Source organism: Rhyacophila brunnea, unplaced genomic scaffold (assembly GCF_057557595.1).
Source record: "Rhyacophila brunnea isolate RB1 unplaced genomic scaffold, BYU_Rbru_1.0 scaffold_20, whole genome shotgun sequence".
NCBI lineage: Eukaryota > Metazoa > Arthropoda > Insecta > Trichoptera > Rhyacophilidae > Rhyacophila > Rhyacophila brunnea.
In genome coordinates, this window is record NW_028232860.1 from 22389588 (window position 1) to 22414618 (window position 25031).

Here is a 25031-nt window from a genome sequence, read left to right on the forward strand (position 1 = left end):
AACAATTGGAAATTGTCTATGGAATAAGTTACTGGCTTTTTTTACGATAGTTTTGTTTCGTATTATTATTTTCTATTCAAATAATAATAAATAACATTCGAGCGAGGATAATCATAGCATGTAGATAGGTATCTTATTAAAAATTGGAGATAATCTTGCGAAGGTCCATATTATGATCCCTCTTAGGATCGAAAATAGTGATGTAAACGTAATTTAAAGTTAATTCTAGATGGATACATTTATTAAAATGTAGTTTCTTATCAATTTCATTTATGCATGTGTTTAAATTTAGGTCTCGCTATCTGTGATGCATTTCGATTCTCTATTTCTTCTCCCATTCACTAAAATCAGACATGTCTAATGCATCGTTTGACTGGTGAGAACATAAAAAGCGTAAGATGTGATTTGATATGATTTCATTGAGGTTTTGAAGGTGACTATAAATATTTTTATTTCTTTAACCAGATTACGTGACAATCGTTTTAAAATTATCCACACGGAAGGCCACGTGACCTCGTCGTATCACGTGGTTCGTTTTGCGTCATTCACGGCCTCCCGGATTGATATTACAGGATACAGGATTGAGAGAGAAACAATCCTCGCGCTCTAAACTGGGGCATAGACTATACTACGTTTTTTTCCATTTGATTAATGATAATGGGAGAATTTAATAAATCACTAGCAGTTTTAATACTAGATTACTGTACGCTTAAAGTTTGACATACTTGCACCAATTAATAATTAATGCAGTAATGCTTTTTAACCATCGCTATCAAAAAGTATTCTACCACGTTGAATTAAGAAGAATGTTTTATTATATTACAACATGGCAGCGAAAAACTAAGGACTGAGAAGTGTGGAGGGAGTTAGGGGAGGCTCTCATCCAGCAGTGAATCAACCCCTGCTAATATTGATGATTATATTAGTAATATGGATTTTACTATATTCGCCTAGCTGTCAGTCATCGTAGCAACTTGTTTGTGTAACACATTAACATATTAAGAAGGTCTCAGGTTTCCAAGTACCTAAGAGAAAATTCACACATTATCAATGATTCCATAAACTTAGAATAATTTCTTATTGTATTAAATATGTTTCCACTTCTTTGTCATATTTACCAAACCTAACTAGAGATAGAAAGAATAAATTATAACCAATCTTACTAAAAAAAGTTACGACATTATCGGCGTTCATAATATGTTCCATTGTGTTGAAAATAGTAATTAACTTTTTCATTAATATCAAAGCAAAATAAATACAGATTATAATATAGTCAGGATGTATTTAAATATTGTAAATAAAACCACGCGCCGCACGCGTCGTCTTAACTTTTCTTCGAACCTGTAACTTGAAGTTTTCCACTGTAAAGTCTTTTCCATTGTTTTTCCACGGCAAGTAGAACGCCTCTGATACCAACCCGTCTCCCTGTCCTCTCCGCAACTCCTGTTACCCTGGCTGCCTTTCAGTCCATCTCCCATATCATCCCGCTACCGACTTATGGGGTGTTTTCTAAGTTTTTATGATATCCCATTAAGAGATTTGCAATTTCATTTGAATCTATGTAGATTTGCATCAAATGATTTTTAGGCCATAGAGATATTTTAATAATATTACATTATTCAAATGTCTATTTTTGAACTACGTACCTACTTTATTTTTTCTATTTTTATTCTTTCGGTTTATTTTTCGGTTATCGTTATTCTTTATATACTTACCTTTACGTTGGGTCGTTAGGCTATTTTATATAATTTACTATCTGTAAAAATTTCACACGTTACAATTATTTTGTATTTATTTATAATAATGTACATTGTTTCTGTCAATACAATAATATAACCTGTTCGTCTTTCATATTTTTCCAAAAAAAAAAAAAATGAGTGTGACAGCAAACGCGAGAAAAGTGAATCGTATTTTGCTCTACATTTTCAGACACGCTGCCATCCACGTTTATGAGTTTTTTTTTATTCTGAGGTTTCTTACGCAATACTGGCTTGATCGTTGTGCGGCTAATTTCGACATGATTGATTCAGGAAAACTCATCAACCAATTCAAAACGGTATTTTACAGAGTGTAGTAACCTGAATTATTGCATCAAATGTGCGTCAGTAATTTCCGACAGTGTTCGAGAGTTGTCAATTATCGAGAGGTTCGATTTTTGTGACGACATTATCGAGAATCCGGTACTGTTCGGTTATACGGAATACAGCGGAAAACACATTTTGAAAATACCCGATATACCAGGGAAGGGCAAACTGCGGCCCGCCGGATATTTTTTTGCGGCCCGCTATCATTAATTGTACTTCTGATTACGAATAACTTTTTTTATAATTTTTAAAAAAATATTGACAATAGATTAAAATTTGAAGAATTTGTTGTTTCGTAAATGTATTATCTCAGTACGTCTTCCTTGCGTCTTGCCTCACACTATGTAACCACTATTTTCTATGTTGAAGATCGATTTCAATAGATATTGATAGTGTACCGATAGAGCTACAACTTGAGATTATTGATCTGCAGTGTGACACTGATTTAAGAGAATTGCATCGTCGTGAAGAAATCTCCAAATTTTACAACTTAATTCAGACAAATTCGACCAACTTAAAGATTATACAAGATAAATGTTCGTTATTTTTGTATCAATTTATATATGTGAACAAACATTTTCGATCATGAACCTCAATAAAAATTCTTTAAGATTAAATATGTCCGATGCCCATTTACAAGCAGTTTTGAGAATATCAACTACAAAATTAACACCTGAATTTAAAAAAAATGTACAACAGTTTCATTCTTCTCATTAATTTTTTTGAAATGTTTATTTTTCGTGATAATAAATAGTGTATATCTAAAAATTGTATTTTACTTGCAGCCCGCCGCTCATTTTGAATTCTTGAATTTGGCCCTCCATCCAAAAAGTTTGCCCCCCCTGCGATATACTGGATTATTTGTTAGTTTGGGTTAGTTTAGGTTAGGTTGGGTTAGGTTAGGTTAGGTTAGGTTAAACTAACAAATAATCCAGTTTATCGGCTATTTTCAAAACGCGTTTTCCGCTGTATTCCGTATAACCGAACAGTACCGAAAATCCCTCTACCGCGCGTAAAAAAATCACATTAAAATAATTCAAACTAAAAATTCTTTGTTATTGACAGATATTACTTATCTCAGATTTTTGATGAATTTCATTTCACTTCCAAATCGCCCAATTTGGCTAATTTACATAAATTCTAATTGGTGGTTTTGGATATGCTACTCACATGAGTAGTTTTTATAATTGTACCTACCACTCAAATAACGATAACTACCAGAAACCCTAAATGAACAAAATATATCGACCCTAGAAAGGAAAAAGGACATAATCCACACAAGTCAAATTTACAGGAGGCAAAAGAACGTTTTTGTCATGGTTTTCGGTCAAAGTTAAAATACAAAATAGACATAACCGTGAAATGCACGATAGTAAATAATTTGGTTTTTATATACCTAAGCTGATATTAATTATTGAGTTAATTAGAGAAAAACCAACAAAAATTATGGTTAAGTTGTTTTTCCCACTTCACTTCCTTTTTTTCCATCTAAATTTAGATAATAAATTGGCATTTACAGCCTGCATCCTTTGGACACAACGTGTATTTAGTCATGTACAAAGTTATTATCAAATAAAACCTATTTTGAAAAAACTGAGGGTTACGTCCTTTTTCCTTTCTACAGTCGATATGGTAAGTTTTCGGACTAGACAGGAAACGAAATCCTGAATTATCAAGATAATTTTATTTGCTAGTGAATTACATGTTCGGCGTACTCATGATTTACTTATAGTATGTGTAATAACAAATAGGTAATATAATAATAAAGTAATATAATAAAAAAATCAAAATTTAATTAAGAGCTGTTATTAAAATAATAATGGTTACCTAACTAGGTAGTTAAATCTAAAATAAGCGAAATAAAGATGAGCTTTTTGTTATCAGGTTGAGACAATATAATTTTTATTATAGCTGTGAAATTGTATTGAGTTTAATAGTCAACAAAGTTTTTACCTCGTATATTGTGGTTTCAAATAGTCCGGTATGAAACAGAGATCATGATAGTTATTTGTAAGCCCATGATGCCATGATACAATATTTTCTCTTACATAAGTTCGCAATGAAAGTCAAGACAAGGTATGTATGTAGATTTACAAATTTAATATACTAATATGTATGTAGTTATCATATGCGTAATATTGTTGAAGTAATTTTTATTTTTAATTTAATTTTATTTGCGTATAAACATTGTGCATACATACTTACCAATATTATACGGACGTAGAAAATAGAAATAATTTGACAAAACAACGTAGGTACTATGTACATACTATCATAATTTATACCTATGTATATAATAATAGGATAATGCGATACATAATCATTAATTAGAAATATTATAAAAAATCTCTATAAGTATTTTTAATAAATTCAATTTAAAAAATAACTGATTATACTCGTATAATGCGTCAATTATTAAATCTATTTGCTACATATACCTCATTATCTATGATATTGTAAACCCTAATTCGATATTTGAAAATCGCAATGTTCTACCAAACAAAACTATTGTTTTGTTTATCATGTAATTAAAAAAAAACAATTGAACTGACATATTATTAATCTGACAGATAATTAAGTAAAAGTGAGGTGTAATCAAATTATATTTTCGCAGTGATTAGTGAAAAAATGTGCATGTTTTTAAGATTAAAACTTATTGTACACCTGTGTCACAATTCAATATTATTTAAATAGTTTGCGAGATTATTAGTGGCATTGTGAGTAACGAAATAATAGAAAGTATAAAACGACATTACAATTATTTTGTGGCAGATTGATACAAAAGCGTACAGAAATATTTGATGTCGTACATGAAACAATTTTTTTTAAATGATACATGTTAAGAATTGTCAAAATTAAATTTGAAGACTATTCTGAAGTGTAAACTGAAGTGAAAGTGTTAATCAATAATGTAGCGTTTACAGAAGAAATTAGTATGTTATCCAACATAATATTTGAGGATCTAATTAGGTGATTTCCTTATTTTCAGTTTTCCCGATAACACAACACCCTAGAAGCTTGTTTTGACGAAGTGAATTAAGTTCCAGACGACAACAAATTTAACTTTACATGAGTGGCTTACATTTTTTGCTGCATTATAAAAAACTGAAAACAACTCAGTCAGTTAATAATGGAAGGAGTAAGTTGCCACGGAGGTTGCACTTATCCGGCAAGTAGAACTGGCAAGTAGAACTACCAAGTATAACCGAGAAGTAAAAGTTCTTAGCTACGAAACTTTAGAGTTTAGTTTGAGTTTGGATCTCTCCTCTCTCTCCAGTGGCGCCCCGTGGAGCGGCTAACCACGTATCGGTTCAACAATGTGCTCCGGGTAATTTATTTACTTACCGCACGCCGGAAATCAAGTTTTTGAATCGTGTTTATATGCTTTGTCAGATATTCGTTAGTGCTTGACGTATAGTATCGTAGAATATTGTATTTTAATAATGATCTAAAGCTGGTTTTAATTTATGAAATATGGAATTGAATATTTTCATAATATTGTATCTAAAGTTGGTTTTGACTTTTAAAAATCATTAAATCTCAAAAAATGAACATATTATTTGAGAATTATAATGAAAAGCTGGTCTTGACATTTGAAAATCGAATAGTATTTATATTTTACTAGCAAAGCCAGCTGTCTTCACCAGACATTAGATTCAGATTGGCGTCGTAACCACATAGTGCTGAATTTTAATATAATGATTAAATAAACCATAAAATAATAGTAAGCATTGACTTAGGGTGCCTGATTGTTTAATGTAATGGGTATTGAAAATGCGGGCGTGATTTTTGCTGATTTTTTACTTATGCGAGGATCGATTTTTTTTATACATTTAGGTAGTTGCAGTAAAAATTATAGATAAGTACATTATGTGTTTTCAATTGAGCAAAAATCCATTGGATTAGTCGAATAGCTAACAACTATTTCTCGTAAAAAGGCGTTTAAATAATAAATCAATGTGGGGTAGCCAAGAGATTTTAGAGTAATTATTATTAGGCCCTAAAGGGTGGCGTCTGATATAGGTACAGTAACAATTTATCACGAAGAGGGTAGGAGGGTTTTAGTAAATTAGACATCACAAAACTAGCAAAATATAAACACTTTTTTTTCAGAAAATAAAATATTCCATATTTGTATACTTACTAAAATAAATCATTTTCGAAGAAGTCTGACGACGAGCGAAGGCCAAACATCAAATTTTGTGTGGTGTCACTTATTAAAATCGATCAACATTAAAAAAAACATATTTTTGATGTAATAGCTTGAATAAAGATCAAGGGAATTTTGAACTCATATTTTTATGGTCTTTAAAAAACCCTTGGAAGATAAACATAAAATATAAATGTGATAATTGACAATTCACATCTAAAACAATATTCAATAATAAATACATTTTCATGATGTTTTCTTCGTCCTACTGAAATGCTTTTTTATTGTAATGCGGCGGGGGTCTCAAGTTGCTCGGATATTATAAAGGTTAGATACCCGTGATATAAGCGAACAATGACAAGCGAATTACAATAACATTAGTGTTATTTTATTGTAGATAAGGTAATCAAAACATGTCATCAATACACGATGTCTACATAGCATAAACATGTAGAAATGTATATACGCACACTACTTTAATATAGCATAATTTTATTTTCAGGGTTGTATTGGATTTGCAGAGTTAATGACGTCATTAGTGGGACCATACCAGCTTACAATCAAGGGATATCATTGTGTTATACGTAATGGCAAATGGAGTGGAAATACAGTGATAACATTTCGCCCCTATAAAGTAAATACTGGTCAAGAGATAGATACAAATGGAAAATAATGGATGCCTTCTGGTAGCCTAGTACATCAGTGCAAAAACAACTCGTTATATTCTCTTTTAATATTGGCTAGGGTGCGTGACCGCATTTATGTTGTATTTTAGATGAATAATTAACATAATTTGTGTTTTATTTATGTTGATAATCATTATTTTTAAGATACTTTCATGATGCAAGCGCAAGGGAGGATTTACACTCGTGAGGCTTACTTGCAGCATCAATAATTATTCATAATTGCGCTAACTACTTACCTACTAATGGCGAGAATTGTGCATTTAATAATACTATAATCGGGTTGTAAAACCACATACCTATGTCAAAAAATACTGCAAAATTGGACAGAATAAAATCAATCGTCATCTAGGAACTAATAATATTATAAGTCATCTGGTATTACAACATTCTAATGAATATATTTTTTAAATATCTTGTTTGTGAGTTTTTCTACCGTTCTTTCCCGGGGTAGATACGAGGGTGGGTCAATAAGTCCTTAGAAAAGCCGACAGGTGGCGCGACTAGTACTGTAAGCGGTTTGTTTTCATGCAGCGGCACTACCGATTCAGTATGCTGCGAAGTTTCAATCAGATTGGTCGGGTTGTTGTGTGTTTCTCGAACATTTAAAAAAAAATTTTGCTTGTGGAAAATGGAAAAATGGAAAATGGAGAAAATTGAGTTTAGAGCTGTTATTAAACATTTTAATATAAAAGGGTTAACAGCAAAGGAAATAAAAAATGAGTTGGATTTAGTTCACGGCACATCTGCTCCTTCACTTGCAACTATTTATAACTGGTTAAATGAATTTAAACGTGGTCGTACATCAACAAAGGATGAACCACGCTCAGGACGTCCTGTAGAGGTGACTACACCAGAAATGATCAATAAAATCCACGATATGGTGTTAAATGACCGAAGATTAAAGTTGAGTGAGATAATTGAGGTTACAGGGATCTCAAAAGGTAGCGTCATTTCTATTTTACATGACAAATTGGGCATGAAAAATATTTCTGCAAGATGGGTGCCGCGTTTGCTCACAGTCGACAATAAACGCAATAGGGTGGTGGCCTCTAAAGCCCTGTTGTCGCTCATGCAACGCAATCCGGATAAATTTTTTCGTCGCTTTGTGACTGTAGATGAAACATGGATACACCACTATACTCCCGAGACGAAAGAACAGTCAAAGCAGTGGATTGCGAAGGCAAACCATGTCCAAAGAAGGCGAAAACCGTAAAATCAGCTGGTAAGGTTGTGGCTACTGTATTTTGGGATGCACGTGAAATTATTTTCGTTGACTATTTGGAAAAAGGAAAAACAATAACAGGGGATTATTATGCATCTTTATTGGACCAGCTAAAAAACAAAATTGAAGAAAAACGGCCTCATTTAAACAGGAAAAAAATCCTCTTTCATCAGGACAATGCCCGTGTTCACACATGTTTACGATCAATGGCTAAAATTGAAGAATTGAAGTTCGAATTGGTCGACCACCCACCGTATTCGCCAGATTTAGCCCCCAGTGACTTTTTCCTTTTCCCAAACTTAAAAAAACGGCTAAGTGGACAACGTTTTTTTTCAAATGAAGAAGTCATCGATCGGACAAATGCTTATTTTGAGGACCTTCCGAAAACTTATTTTTCTGACGGTTTAAAAAAAATTGAGAAACGTCTAACTAAGTGTATTGAGCTCCAAGGAGATTATGTTGAGAAATAAAAAAAAAATACAAAAATCAAAACTGTTTTAATGCTTTTTTCTAAGGAATTATTGACCCACCCTCGTAACTTACGTGAGAAAGCTTGTTTTTAATATAAAATTTACCAAACAACATTTGGCTTATATTTATATTATTATTTATTGAATCGGTAATAAAACGAAGAATGCAATTTCATGACTAATGTGCTTTTACACTCCGGTCACAGAATTATTATTTTCTTTAATGGACGCAAGTAATATCTTCCGAGTGGGTAGGTACTCATTAATTTCTAAGGATGTTACTTTTCTTATTCATTCTTATGGACATTCCTTAAACGTTATAGATAATCTATTTATATAATTTTGAAACCTTATTTATTATCCTTTACATTTATTTTACACATTTGATGACTGCATAAAGTATTTTTATTACATAAAATAGTATTCTTTTAAACCTCTCGATCTAATGTTTTAGAATATAGTCATATTTCAGTACATCCATGTGCAGTGGTGTTAAGATTTTTTACTTTTATTAATTTTTAAACACATTTATAAAATCATTAGTAAAATTTATGTTGACATTATTATAGTGAAATATTTACGATAAAAAATTATATTGATAATCTATGTGATCCCAAATTTGACAAGAATTAGGCATTTTATTATTCAAAAAATGGGCAAGATTAACACATTTGAAGATAATTTTAAAGATATTAACTATAAGCTATGTCTTTGACCATTCAAGTGTGATAAACATCCTACGAACAATGGTTGCTTTATAATAATTATTGACCTAAGAATAAGGTAGTATTTTTTTGAAATACGCCATTTCTTTTTGCATTCCCCGGTGGTTAAGCTACAACATACGGCCGTAGCCATAAATTGACAAACTAAAACTGAAGTAGGGAGTAAGATTATGTTAACGCGCGTGTTTGAACATGTACCATTTAAAAAAAATCGGTTAGGTACATGTTCAAACACGCGCGTTAACATGATCTCACTCCCTACTTCAGTTTTAGTTTGTCAATTTATGGCTACGGCCTTATGTTGTAGCTTAACCACTGGCGAATGCCAAAAGGAATGGCGTATTTCAAAAAATCACTACCTTATTCTTAGCTGAAAATGGGCAAGATTAACACATTTGAAGATAATTCTAAAGATACTGATTATAAGCTATGACTTTGACCATTTAAATGTGATAAACATCCTATGAACAATGATTGCTTTATAATAATTATTAACCTAAGAATAAGGTAGTGTTTTTTTTTAATTCGCCATTTCTTTTGGCATTCCCCAGTAGTTAAGCTACAACATACGGCCGTAGCCATAAATTGACAAACTAAAACAAATTTGACTTAGGATTTTATTATTCAAAAAATGGGCAAGATTAACACATTTGAAGATAATTCTAAAGATACTGATTATAAGTTAACATCCTACGAATAATGATTGTTTTATAATAATTATTATTGAACAAAGAATAAGGTAAAAAAAGATTTTTTTTCGGTTAAGTACATATTCAAACACGCACGTTAACACGATCTTACTCCCTACTTCAGTTATAGTTTGTCAATTTATGACTACGGTCGTATGTTGTACCTTAACCATTGGGAAATAACAAAAGAAATGGTCAAAGACATAACTTATAATCAATATCTTTAGAATTATCTTCAAATGTGTTAACCTTGCCCATTTTTGAATAATAAAATGCCTACTTCTTGTCAAATTTGGGATCACAGAGATTATCAATATAATTTTTTATCGTAAATATTTCACTATAATAATGTCAACATAAATTTTACTAATGGTTTTGTAAATACGTTTAAAAATTAATAAATGTAAAAAATCTTAACACCACTGCACATGGATGTACTGAAATATTACTATATTCTAAAATATTAGATCGAGAGGTTTAAAAGAATACTATTTTATGTAATAAAAATACTTTATGCAGTCATGAAATGCCTAAAATAAATATAAAGGATAATAAGGCTTCAAAATTATATAAATAGACTAGCTGACTCGGCAAACGTTGATCTGCCATATAAATTATTTCTAGTGAATATTTTGGTTGTTAAATAAAAAATAACGAATGTATCGTAAGTGTGTGGGGATGGGATCTATGACAGAAAGAGGAATAGAGCGCTGTAGACGATGACCGCCGATAAAAACAAAAAACATCAACCATTCATTTTCTCAATTCAAAATGACTAATGATGTTCATAATGAATGAATTACCTGTGACAGGATCTCGTTGTTTAATGTTTATGCAATATCCGCCTTGTCCCTTCCAGAAAATTAGCGGATATTGGAGACCGTCGTATGAACGGTGTGTGTCAGCGATGAACTCCAGATTATTGTTTCTTCTTCGAATCACGATTTCTCGCGTCGATGTGCGGTCGCCAACCATGATTCCCGCAATGTCGTCAACAACAGGTGCATTGAATCGACGCACGTGCTCTCCAGCTGGTGTTTTATCAGGATTGATGACAATAGCGTGATTGTCACTTTGCAATTTGTGCATGTGTGCTTTGAAGAATTTCAATAATTCATTGTGCTCATTCAACAGGGCGTCCAGTTCGCCGACGATGCGCCTGGAAATAGGCGAATTGAGGCCATTGTAGCCGCAACGTGCATCCACATGATTGATGTCCTCACCGCCCATGAAGTAGATTTGTAAAAAATTATGTGGTTCGTTTGGCATTGGCAGCAATGAGCCTACTTTGTGGTATACTTGGCCTTTGATTTTGAACGTAGAATGGAATTGTTGACCATTTGCCGCAGTATTGTGAACTAATTCTATTGCTCCGAACGAAGTCATTTGGAAGCATGAATTGAATGTGCGGATGGACTTCAGGAACAGGTTTGAATCTGGAACCGTGCCGATGAGCAAGCCGTTCAATGGTTCTGGTGCTATCTCAATTTCTGGTAGTTGCACTTTTCCTGATGCGCAACACATCCTGGCTGACTCATGTTTGAATTTGAGCGCATGACAATGGGGACATTCTTTGTCCATAGCACCAATCAGCACTTTTGGATGAGCGGAATATTCAATATCTGGCTCGTACTCGAATGCGAGACGAAGGAACGAAGCGGATGTAAATGTTCGATGTACTTGTTGGCGTTGTCGGTCATTTGCTCTGCGTGTGTTAACTACGAACCGGCGCGCTTGGCTCCGTTCCAATTGTCGTTGTTGATTTCGTTCAGCTCGTGCCTCTTATGATCGAGATGCACGCAATTGCGACATGCTTACACGCACGTTTTTGTTTTCTTGTTGGATTTGTTCGTCTGTTCTTTCTGCTCTACTATTTCGCATGTTTGTTGCTTTATTCGTTCGACGGCTCAAATGGCCCCTCTTGCGTCTTGCTGGCATTGTACACTGTAATACACGCACATAAAAATAGATAAATTAAAATAAATCGTACAAAATTTTGCACGCACTGCGTTGTGATATGCCGAATAAAATGTCAAAATGACGCGACGCTTCTCTTGAATTCTTCTCGGACGTAGTGCCATCTGTCATTCAACAACATAAATAATTTCGTTCTGTTTGAAATACGAACGACGGTTAAATTTGTACATACAAAAATAATAAAATCGCGATTAAAAAATGGGAGGGTGGGGGTAGGAGAGTTAAAATTTGGAATTATAGGTATTTTTCTATGCCAAATAATAAAAAAAATACAAAAAAAAATTTGTCAAAAAAATAAAAGAAAATTTTTCTGGATAGAGATACCCTAATCACCTAGCGGTATGAAATATACTTGTTGACCTATTTTCATACCTAACAAATATACATAAAAAAATTCATAAAAATCGGTCGAGCCATTTCGGAGGAGTTCGACCACAAACATCGTGACACGAGATTTTTATATATATAGAGATTATCTACAACGTTTAAGGAATGTCCAGGATCATGCTTTGAAAATACGATAGAATCTTCATTTTGACCTACGCGGAGCACATGGGCCGTTATGATCTTTTTTATGTTTTTTTTTGGATATTGACTTTTTCATCATTGTCTATTATAAACTTGATTATCAAAGACAGTCCATATTTGCAAATAAAGGTAATATTTTTTTCTTCTTTTTGCCTGCAGAAATTTACTTGCATTAATAATAATTCTATGTATTAAACTGTTAAAAAATATTCTAAGAATAGCAGTTATATAATTTTGGTTTTACTATTTTTGGATGATATTTTTGAATTTGAGGTACCCTTGTCGGCGCGGTGCCCCACTCTGCGCACTCCCCAGTACTAACAATCCACCCCTGAACAAGTATTTTTGGTTTGCACGAAATTTATATTAAATTTTGTGATGATGTTTATTAATATACATAAGTATTTGTAAGTAAAAGGAAACTATTAAAATTCATTTTTTATATAATTATCTACATAATGAAAACATCGTACCTACCTAGGTACTATGATATAAATATCTTAACCTAGCATAAGTTGTTTGTTTTGTCAAGGCGTAGTAGTAACCTGACATTAATAATACCAATTTGGGAGAGCGATGACGTGTTCAACCATATTGCTTTGAATATTGATATATTCCATTTGAGTGAGAGGTAAGTTTATATGCTTAAGTAACTTGGACTAATTTAATTCTCTGTGCTTATAATAATTTTGCATGCCTACTTATATATTTATATTTATACTAATTTAAAAAAAAATGTATGTGGTTATTTTTACAGTTTACATTGTACCAATTAGTATTTACAATTCAATGCAATTAAAAAATATATTTTACTTCATGTCAGGTTAGAAACAGGGTGTTGGATGTTGGTTTAATTTCTTCACTTACACTACCCTAGAAGTTATCTTCCGTAAGTTCCTAGCTAGAACCCAGGGAACTTTTCAACCATGATCAAACTATTGAATGTGGGATGGTTTATTTGTGGCATGAGCCGTGTGACTAGCATACTATTTAATAATAGGTACCTACATATTATTTCTTATATTAACTGGTACAATAAACTATGTAGGTATACTATATATTTACATTGTGGAAGGTACAGCTACGAACAATACACGTTGTACAGTGGCTTTTTGTTTTTTATTTATTTATTTTATATCGAAAATGGATGGCCGTATAGTATTGAGACCAAATTTATATTTAAATAAAACACTTACACACAAAATACGTAATTAAAAATAATCAATTACAAGGGAAAGACACAAGACAATATCTGACAGTACACACGACAGCAGAGATTTTATGCAAATCAATATCAAATGTTCTTATTGAATCTAATAAATTGGAACATTACTGTCTGTAATGCTCCACAAAAATCTAACACATGTTTTGTTGTTGATTTCAATGCTTTACAGTCATCTGTTTGACAGCTCACGGTGAACTATGTTACTGCGACATGTCCCGAAACGTAGCTGCTTGGGACTGATGTAGTCTGTGGACGGACCATGGCAAAAAGCTCCGCTCGGTCGGTTCCAATCAGCGGACAGTCCCAGAGGATATGTTCACCGACATGATGGTCGTGCCTGCATGTGCATGCCGACCCATGTCCTATCAAACGAAAACCATGCAGCTTGGCTGCGAAGTCGCGAGTTGTCCTAATCTCCAGTTTGCGTCATATTATTCCTAGGCATTCCTTGTTGAATTTAAAGCTTTCTATGAAGTTCACAAGTGGCCGCTGAGGTATGCGGTAATATTATTATGTGTCCATAATATTATCCGAAAGGTTAGCGTTGGATTTTTTTATTGTTAGAAATACAGTGGGTAATAAATAGCTCGTACGGAAAACTGAAAATAAATGCCACAAAAATGGGATATCTCTCGGTTTTGACAGTGCAAACCCCGTTTACACGTGTATAGATTTACTGCGCACAGTAAGAAAATTATGGGGAAACATGTATTATCATGCAGTTGGCAAGTTCGCGTGCATGAATCAAACAAGCTTAGAAGGTTCCGAATTCAACGCGCAAGTAAGATTATTTTCGATTTGCGCCTGCGCAGCAGAGCGATAGGGGCTAACACGCCGGTAAAAAAACGAACCATTCGTTTTGAGCTTTACCGATTTTCAATACGACCTGTCAGATAGTACTATAAAATGACAACATCGCGCTTCGCTTACTCTTGAAGAATGAGATTGGAGAGACAGTCAGCACTTTTACGTGTAAACAGTGTTTTTTTTTTTTTAGAATTATTAATAACCATGTCCTTGCTTTTTCGTACAAGGTGGTTGTTAGTAATTTTGAACAATCACAAACACCCAGGCTTTGAGAAAAACACATAAATATTGTGTATCCTGACCGGGAATCGAACCCAGGAACTCTCGGGTGGAAGGCAAGCGCCTTACGCACTGCACTACGAGAGCCGCCCGTGTAAACAGTGTTATTGTCATGATAGTTTAAAATAAGAACTATTGCTGACAGTAATTCCATGCACGTGTACAAGCGCTATTAGACTATAGATACGTGCAAACAGTAACACAAGAAGTTCTGTGATATAATACAAAATTTTCTCACCAACATTGGAAAGTGTGACTTTGTGGTACCTACAGCGGCGAAGGGTAGAGGTAGGCTGTAAAGATCTGACATAAATAGTGCACACTAAACTTTTCCAGTTAAAAGTATTTGTTTTCATTGAACTAAGATTACATTTTGTATAATTATTACAGTATTTGTTAGTTTTTAACGATCAATTAAAACGTATCTAATCATGCCATAGTAGATAATAGTCAAAAAATATTTGTTTATCTATTAAATATCTACAATTATACCATTAAGCCATACATAATTTTAGATATTTTATAGATAGAAGAATATTTTTAATCGATTATGGTTTGGTTAGGCAGGGCATGAATTTAATAAAACTGACCAGCACTATCTGTAATAATGTATTCTTAATTAAACGAAAACAAATAAGACGTATGACTGAAAAAGTGTGTAACTATTTTTGTCAGATCTCCCATATGTAGAATACCTAAATAATAATATTATATAAGTAATATTATGGTTTGGTTTTAGGCTGCGTTTAATTGAATTTTAAAAACTAACCAGTACCATCTGAAAATTGTATTGTTAGTTCAATTAAAACATTAAATATGACTGACAAAGTTTAGTGTGCACTATTTATATCGAATCTTAAAGGCCACTGCTATATTGATAAATGTTTTGGTTATTTCTACAGTTTCAACACGGTATTTTTTCTAACCTAATATGCATCGATAGTTCAATTGATATTTATAAAAGAAAATTATTTTGTCAAAAACTTAAATAAAATTAAACTTATTCGTTGATAACTAAACTTGATAATAGATATTTTTTATTTATAAGAATTTAAAAGCTATTTCGTATAGAAATAAGTAGGTAGATGCAATCGTTATTAATGTTATTATTAATACTAATTATAGTTGTATTATAGTTATGTAAGATTATGACAACACTGAGCAAAGTATACGGTTGCCGTGTAGCGTGATTTGACATTTTGTCGTTAAAAGTCTATCTCCACCCCGTCGCCACTGACCTACTGTATATTGTGTCGTCGACAGACTGCCGTCATATTAATATAATATATATATATACGAAGTTATGATGTGATAGAACAACATAAAATCAATATGAGAAAGCAGGTGTTTTGCCGAAAGCGTAATTGTGAAGGCGGTTGTTAATATTGAGCTAGGAGGTCGATCGAATACGTACGCACATAATTATTATTTCAGGCGAAAGTATATTAAAGCTCGCGCCTCTACCATTTCACATCAGACTTGAAGGAGAAAGTTTTCATACCTTTGCCACATACGCGGAAAATAATTTATTAGGGCCCCATATCATTAGTCTAATAGTAGTAACTTATTCAGGACCGGCATGTACCTGAATATTACAAGGGTGAAACATGTACCGAATGCGCGCACGTCTCACACTATCGCTTATGACCAGTGCTGAAATCGAGGAATTTGGCCGCCTCATCATAGAATCACATATTAATAATATTGTTTATATTAAACTACTATCGAATTTGGCGTTCATGTCACCCTAGAGTCTAGACAATGATGATATAAACGTATCTCAGATATTTTTGGACGTGTCCGGAAACTTGTACGTGTGCAGTTCGCGGTATTACACTTCACCGTGAAATGTTGTATCGGATATATATGGCCGTATATTAAAGACCGTCCAACCACTTTGGGTCGTACAGTACTGACATACAATTCATGTCTAAATAAAACACGGTTCTTGTCGGTTTACACTTTACAGGAAGCCTGCAGCAAACAAATATTGGAAATACCCGATATAGGTACTGGATTATTTGTTAGGTTAGGTTTTTATTCCTGAATTCATGAATTATGCCAAAATCAGCTATGAAAATTGAATTAATGTTCATATTGGATTTACTTATTATTGGATACCGTATTGTACACGGTCATCTCTTTTCGATAGAAAGCTCACGGCGAACTGTGCCACGGTGAAATTTTTTACTTACAATTTACATGTAACTATTTCGGAGTGTGTTTTTAACTCCATATAAAATTATTCGCTATCCTATCTAGTGCATATACTTATATAACTTAGACTACCCTCCTACTCTTTGAGATCTAGAAAGAGTGGACGAGTTTATGTATATATGAGATTGACTATTTGGTAGAAAAAACGAAAGTGAAACAGAAATAAGGCAGTGCATATAAATCTCGAATGCAATGACACGTCTCATCAATATGTGGAAGAATCAAAGAATCTCAATTGGCACGAAAATTATGCTTGTAAAAAGACTAGTATTATCCATATTTTTGTAAGGTGTCGAGCTATAATAGACCCCGAAGGTGAAAAAGTGAAAGGCAATTGATGCCTTCTAAATGTGAGATTTAATGCTACGTATTTTCTGAACAGCACATAATGAATAAGTCTATCATCTAAAGACTACTGGTCTTCTGGAGACTGGTGGATTTGGGAAGTCTCTAGGGAAGGAGATATCATATGATGAGCAGTGCGCTGGATAAGTGAAAGAGCCTACTGAGAGCAGCCTTCACTCAGTCCTGAGAGAAGTAGATAACCCTAAGGGACGGAGGGCCTTAGTCGCGCAGAAGGTGACTCGTTTTAGGGTGGACACAATCATCAGCCATGAGAGATCGATTAAGAAAAAAGAGAAGTATTAAGTTAAAAGTTAATTACTGTCTTCTTTTTTAAGTGTAGCATATCGTGGGGTTCGACAGAGTGGAGGTTATGTTGTTTTTTTTTTGTTTTACGAGGAAAGATTATCAGCTATTGAGATATTGTAACTGGATCATGCACATTATTCAAAAAATACATTAATTTTTGCTGACTCCGGGATCAAACTCGTCCCATGGCTTTAAAGACGGCCACTCTATCGGCTATGATCGTTCTTCTCGATGGTGAATTGAATACTGTTTGTTATCTGTCTAATAAGAAATCTCTAATTTATGTCTAGTATGTTGTTTTATTTTTAATTTTTTTCCATTAGATATTTAAAAAGAAAGAAACCAAACCTACCTAAATCAACAATTTTTCTATAACGAATACGTGGCACATGTACCCTATTTTGGGAACCCTTTTGGGAATTTGGATATGTGATGCCGGATGTTTTTTGGTGTTCGGCAAAAATAAAGTATGATTTTACAAATATGGGTATTTAAAAAAATCGAAAGGTCAACATGCCCAAATTAAAGATGGATGATCACTAAACTAACAGAAGCGATAAAATTTGTACATATCCAATGGGGTTTCACAAACATAACCTGAAAATGACAAGTTAAGATGACTAACAACAAATATTGGGATTACTTCAATATATTAAGTATATATGGGTATACATGTATGAAACAGTATTAATTGTAATAATGCTGACCCAAAATGGGCCGAGCGATGCTACGACACCTGGGTACAGCTCTGCTTATAACTTACAACTAAACGTACACAAACAGATGTTATTCGATTACACACTGCGCTATAAGTAATTAAGATAATGAGTTAAGTTTCCCTCTCTGGGTGTCAGGACCGAGAGGCTGAGGGAAGAAGCGGGAGGGTCTCTTCTACCCTTGGGTACCATTCGCTAGTTCGTATTGTTTTTAACGCACCTTTGAACTGCGATCGGTTTTACGCTTTTGCGTTTCCTCATTTAAAAAAATACTAATGGACAAACTCACTGATACTAGGTAATTAAAAATTAAAGTCACAGTCAAAAATGTCGCATGTTATTTAAATAATATAAATTACGTATTTATAAATCCGAATGTGAGCAGTTTGTCGTTGACGGCATACAAACCAAGTGGTGTTATGCAAGCTGCTTCATGCCACTTGTTTTTGTGCCCAAATGTAGAACTAATAATATGATAATTTTCCAAGGGAAAACCTAACAAAATAATTGATTCAAAAATTAATCGATTAATAAATTATGGCAAAGTATTTATAATTTTTAAATTGATTAGTAGGTCACACATAGAAAATTATCTCGATTGACACAACCTGGCTGCAATGTTGCAACTCTCTTCCGCGCACACACGCAGGACCATGTCAGAACAATGATGTTACACGGTTAGCCGAAACAAGCTGCATATCTGCACATACTCCGATGCAACATTTTGATATATTACCTACGGCCCATGTCGAGTAATATTTGTCACATGCGACAAACACATGTTTTGTCTACCAAAAGTGTCGCACCGACGCTGTGTGCGGCAGAACATTAAATTACACGTATTGTGTGAATGATAGCGACGAATTCAACGTGTTGCAGTTAATAATATGTTCGATTGGGCTGTGCTTCACACGCTGTCAAAGTTATAGGTAAGTAAGAAGGTACCTATAGCTTTACTGCTAATGCCACTATGAAGCCTAGGATGTGTCCGGAAAAATCATGTTTTTTCCGATATTTGTAATATTATAATAAGTATGTTAATAGCACGCGTGAATAAATTAACAAGTTTTACCTAATAACTGTGATATTGAAGAAAATTAATTATCATCATGATATTACAAAATAATAATTCAATATTGAACAAATTCAAACTAATAAAATGGACTAGAGTGTAACTTTAACGCAAAGCTAGTCATTTAAGTACATTGTTTTAAGTATTTTTTTAACGTAATAATATGTTTCCTTGATTGAAATTAACATAGTACCTATATCCAACAATTTCCCTACCATCGGGCATCGACCATGTAATGGATACTCAAAAATTTAATTCACCATTGTTAGAAACGATCTTATATATTAGACCTGTAATTATAATAAAAAAAATATAAGCCCACTTAGTTAATGTTGTATATTTATTAATTTTAATAACTAGAATTGTTGCGAGACAATGAAATAAAATAATAATTAATAAATAAAATACGGAAATAATAAGTAGGCGTGGATGGTTTATCATAGTTTTGACAAGCGTCAGACATGTGAATGTATCCGATTTAAGGTAAGTAATAAAGTATGAAAAAAAACTATTTTTCTCACAGACATTATTTTGTTGGGGGAGAGCATGTTAACTAGATGTACGGATTTACGTGTGGGTTTGAGTGACAGACTTTCAACGAAAGATAAGTCTTTCAAAAACAGTTTCATTATATTGTAATAAATATGTTAAAATATGTAGAATTATACATTGGTTGTTATTTTAAGCATTGTTTTACAATATTTTTAACACTAGTGTATTACTAATAACAATGAGAGCTTATTATAGTAATATATATTATATTATTATTATGTTCGTTAATAACACATTCGTATTAATTGAAAAAAAATAATGAGGATTTCGGACAGAATAAATGTGATTAATCTAAAAAGTTTTTAAATTAACCTTATTATAATAATATACTAAAAATGAAAACGATCACAAGCCATGTTTTCTTCATTTTGTTAAATTAGAAATACAATCTGTCAGTCAAAATATTTTGTATAACTAATAGTAGACTGTATTTTAAACTAAAAATAGTTAATTACTTTATAGGGTTATAAATTGAGATGCTATGATTTTCCTTCACCATGATTCCACATATTTCATTGTGTATAATATGTATATCATGTTCAGTATCAGGTTTATGGGCGTGAAGACTCGAAGTACTGGCTGATTTTCAGAAATATACCATCAACTAGTTACGACATTTCGTCTCGACCAGGAAACTCAGAAATAATGGGAACTCGAGTGTGGAAGAAAACGGGATAAGCTTAAACACGTGTCAAGAATACGTCATACGTCGAATACTGACAACTGCTCTCGGTATATGTGCTGACGCTCATTTAATATTGGTGTATTGAAGGTTGCAACATACACTATTGCACGTCTATAATGCGTGGTTCATTTTCGTAGGACACTCACACATTCAAAACCCTTCGTCAAAATGTACTGTATTAGGATATAGCCGACATTAAATTTCACGGTCTTTTGTAAGGTTACACAAAAGAAAGCGTCTATGACTCTATGCCAACAATTTGTAAACTCTTGACGTGTGAGGACAACATCCGTAACGTTATGGCCGAGATTGTTAAAAAAATGTCAAAAAATTGTTAAAAAAAAATATTGTCTTAGAAAATAATGAAAATATAATTAATAAATCATAATTTTCACCCTTTTCAAACTGATTTTGGTATCAGGATACAATAAGTTAAAAACGATAGAATATGTTTCATTTGAAACACACCCAGAACAATAATTGTAATACTAGATCATTATTTAAGCAACCGCAATCCGCACGGCCGAACACATGAATCGCAAGTTGGAATTGCAGTTCGAGGGGCGTTTGTCTTTGCCGGTCTGTTGATCGGGAAGAGGTTACCTTCACTCACTTTCTGCTACCCTGGGGATTCATTGAGGAAGTAACAACTATCTAAAACTGAATTTGAGGTCCCTTACACATAGCCAGGCTTACGAGTACCATAATTATTTATTTTCCAAGCCGGGACAAAATGAAATAAAAAAAACAAAAAACTACAACCTCTACGAAAATGATTCACTTTCTTTCGGTTAAATTATACCAATATTCTTACATACAAATTTTCACAGATTCACATTTATTTTACTAGCTCCTCGCATTTCGGTAGTCTGGAGTTTTGGTATAAAACGCAATTGAAATGTCATGCATACTTTTATTACCAATTAAAAATCATGAACATCATTCTAAAAGGATATAATCTATCATCCTATGGACATAATTATAATATAACTTAGTAACGCCTGTACATGTGCATGGACTTACACCAATAGTGTGTATTTTAAACTATCTCGATAATAACTGTTACTCAGACTCATTCTTCAATTCAAGAGTAAGCGAGACGCGATGTTGTCATTTTATGGTACAATTTGACAGATCTTGAACGGCTAACCTCAAAATTAGTCTCTGAGCGGTGTAGCTAGTTTTTTTTACCGCCAGGTTCGATGCTATCGTACGGTCTTATTGTCGCGTACAAAATTTAGAAGCTTCTTCATATTTCAATTTAGAACTTTTTTGATACATCGATGGAATCTTGCAATTTGCACGATAATACGTGTTTTCAGGTGCATTTTTTTTGTTAAGGATAATACGAACTGGCATGATTTGAGTTACCCCATCTCCACCCGCCATGTATACGCAGCCGCGGTTTGTGCACGGCCGACTTCCATGACGCTATCAACGTGTCAGAATGAAAATATTTGAGTGCCACACTTCCTTGTCCCGAAGCCACGAATTATCGTGGCTTCGGAACAAGGAATTAAAAGTATTAACGTACTGTCAGCAGTAAATCCATGCAGGTGTAAATGGGGTGTTATACACTTATATTCAAAGACGTTTTCATTTCGTGTTTCTTACCTCCTCGCATTGCTGTGGCCTGTAGATTTTTTAATAACATTGGATCAGGATCATAGAAATAAGAATTAAAACGTCTTTAATTTCATTCATACTAGTTTGTAAATAATATGGAATCGTAATTTAATTGCCAATCATTGATCATAAAATGTCAAATATCATTTTCAATGAAAATGATTTATTTTCTTATGGTTATATTATTATTATATGTATCTTTAGGTTTCTGGCTAAATTCACAGAAGCGTCCATTTCGTGTTTTCCTACCTCCTCGCATTTCTGTGGTCCGTAGTTCTTTTAATAACATTGGATCCGGATCGCAGAAATGGGAATTAAAACTTATCGGTCTCCTCGGTCGGCCGTTCTGGCCCGCTGTCCTCGTTTTGAAATACGTCGCGGTCGCCGGGTAACTTCGGCCCAGAGTTTGTGGTCCAAAGGGGCCAGAAACTTCGAGGGGGCGACACGAGAAGAAGGAAATTATTAAACAGGCTTTGGTAAATTGATTTAGGGCTCCTCGATTAGTGGTGTCCGCGCAACGGCGACCCAAAACGGACGTCCCTCCGAACCGCTTGATAATAATGAGTACTGTTTAATCAGCGGCGATTTTCTTTGACGAAAATTGCACAATCGATCCGTCAATTTTTTAAAGGGTGCCTTGAAACAGCTCAAATCAGTCATAAATTAAATTATACAAAAATCTTTCAAATACTTACATAAATTTCTCACAAATTGATTACAAAATATTACACTTAGCACAAAAAACTCAAGCAACTGACATTAAAGAGGTTCATAACATAATCACTATAACAGATAAAAAATAAATCGTTGTGTTATCACTGAAGACTGTCATCTTCAATAATAATAATTATTATATTTAGATAAAGAATGTGGTTATAGTAAAGAAAGAGACAAGTCATAATTTGAAAATATATTAAATATATGATTTTTATTTTATTTTTATCGTGGAGGACATAAAATCAGTCAGTGCGTGGAGTCTCTGCGTCCATAAACCAGCCAATATGCATCATAAAGAAAATAATTACGGTATGTAAGCAGATCGCAGCGCAGTTCAATAAATTACTATTGGGAATTGCAAGACTGCGCTGGTTAGTTCATGTGTATCATATGAATGATATCTTTATTTATCGGAAAATTTAGTAGAGGCAGAAGTAACAGATGAAAGGTTTTGGCTGAATGTAGATATTTTTGACAACTGCATACTCGGGTGTTGAGCTGGAGTTTAGCTACTGTGGGTATGAACGGGTGGAAAGAGTTCAACGAAGAAGCCAAGATCCACACCAACTGATTCGACTCTTGATTATGATGATGGTTAATGGTATCCATATACCGGAAAGCGTCTTGTCAATCCCTGATTATTAGAATGCAAAGCAGTGGCAATTTTCGCATCTACATCGATGTAGGTTTTGGCGATCGCATTTCAACATCGCCTATTTAAAGTACAGTTTCAAACCCTAGGAAATCGGAAATAAGTAGATATATCGCAGTAATCTTTGACGTGAACACTGCCACGAGCTCATACCGGTTGACGCACACTAGATTTTCCGCCCCTTATGGTGGCACTCCCATAAGGAGTAGTGCCTCCCCACCGCTCGGTCTGATCCTGGTAGTCAATGCGCCACCGGTTGGATGATGACGACCCTCGACGAAGCATAACAATAGGATTAAGTTTGGATTAAATATATGTTTAGATAAGGAGATAATTAAGCTAAATAGGATATAAAATACGATTTGAATTATAAGTTTAATATGTAATGTAAATTGTAAGCTAATGTATAAAATAATGTAAAAATGTAAGGGTTAACGAGAATAATAAAGGGGGACATATAGATGGGCGTTGATAGCATATAATAATTAAAAGTAATTGGTATTGTAATATTAAGGGTATATGGATCGATGTCGCTACGCATCGCGCGTACACGGCGCAGTAATTGTTAACATATGCTCATAGGTCCTGTTGCGAAAACTTCCATTTGTACAGATGTGCAATCACAAAGTATAGCAACACATAGGGCAACCATCGATCCGATTGTAATCACGATCCCGCGTAATTTTCATAGTAAATCCGATCCTAAATATCCGCGGCTGTTCCACGCGCGGCGTTTCCGAATCGGTATTCCGGCAGCTTTCCTGCTCTGACGTACGACGGCGTCTCTGTCGTACGTGTTTGAAACCGATTTCGCGATACGAATTTGCCAGCTTTGCAGTGACAGAGCCCCTCTCGCTCGCGAGTATGACGGCGTCACGCTCACACGCGACGGGAGAATCGGATCAATGATTTTGGTCGATCAAGGAGACCGCGTACTGGAATAAGGCTCGGGAAATCTTTGATCGGCGAAGTATGAGTATGTACTAAGCAATTATTACTGCCTATATGTCTGGTTGACGGAATAACATCCGCCAACTAGTCGTAAGTATGTGCCCGTGGCGACACCGAGCTGTATTAGATGTTAAAGTAAGAAAGATTGCACGACGGGCACATTTGTATAAAAACCCGTGATTAAATCCGATCCTAAATATCCGCGGCTGTTCCACGCGCGGCGTTTCCGAATCGGTATTCCGGCAGCTTTCCTGCTCTGACGTACGACGGCGTCTCTGTCGTACGTGTTTGAAACCGATTTCGCGATACGAATTTGCCAGCTTTGCAGTGACAGAGCCCCTCTCGCTCGC

General features: G+C 34.0%; 1 protein-coding gene across 1 annotated transcript in view; it reads left to right on the top strand.

Annotated features, from left to right (window-relative positions):
• Positions 1-25031, top strand: part of LOC147071408 (uncharacterized) — a 444271-nt gene that overhangs the window by 416969 nt on the left and 2271 nt on the right. The window lies entirely within an intron of this gene.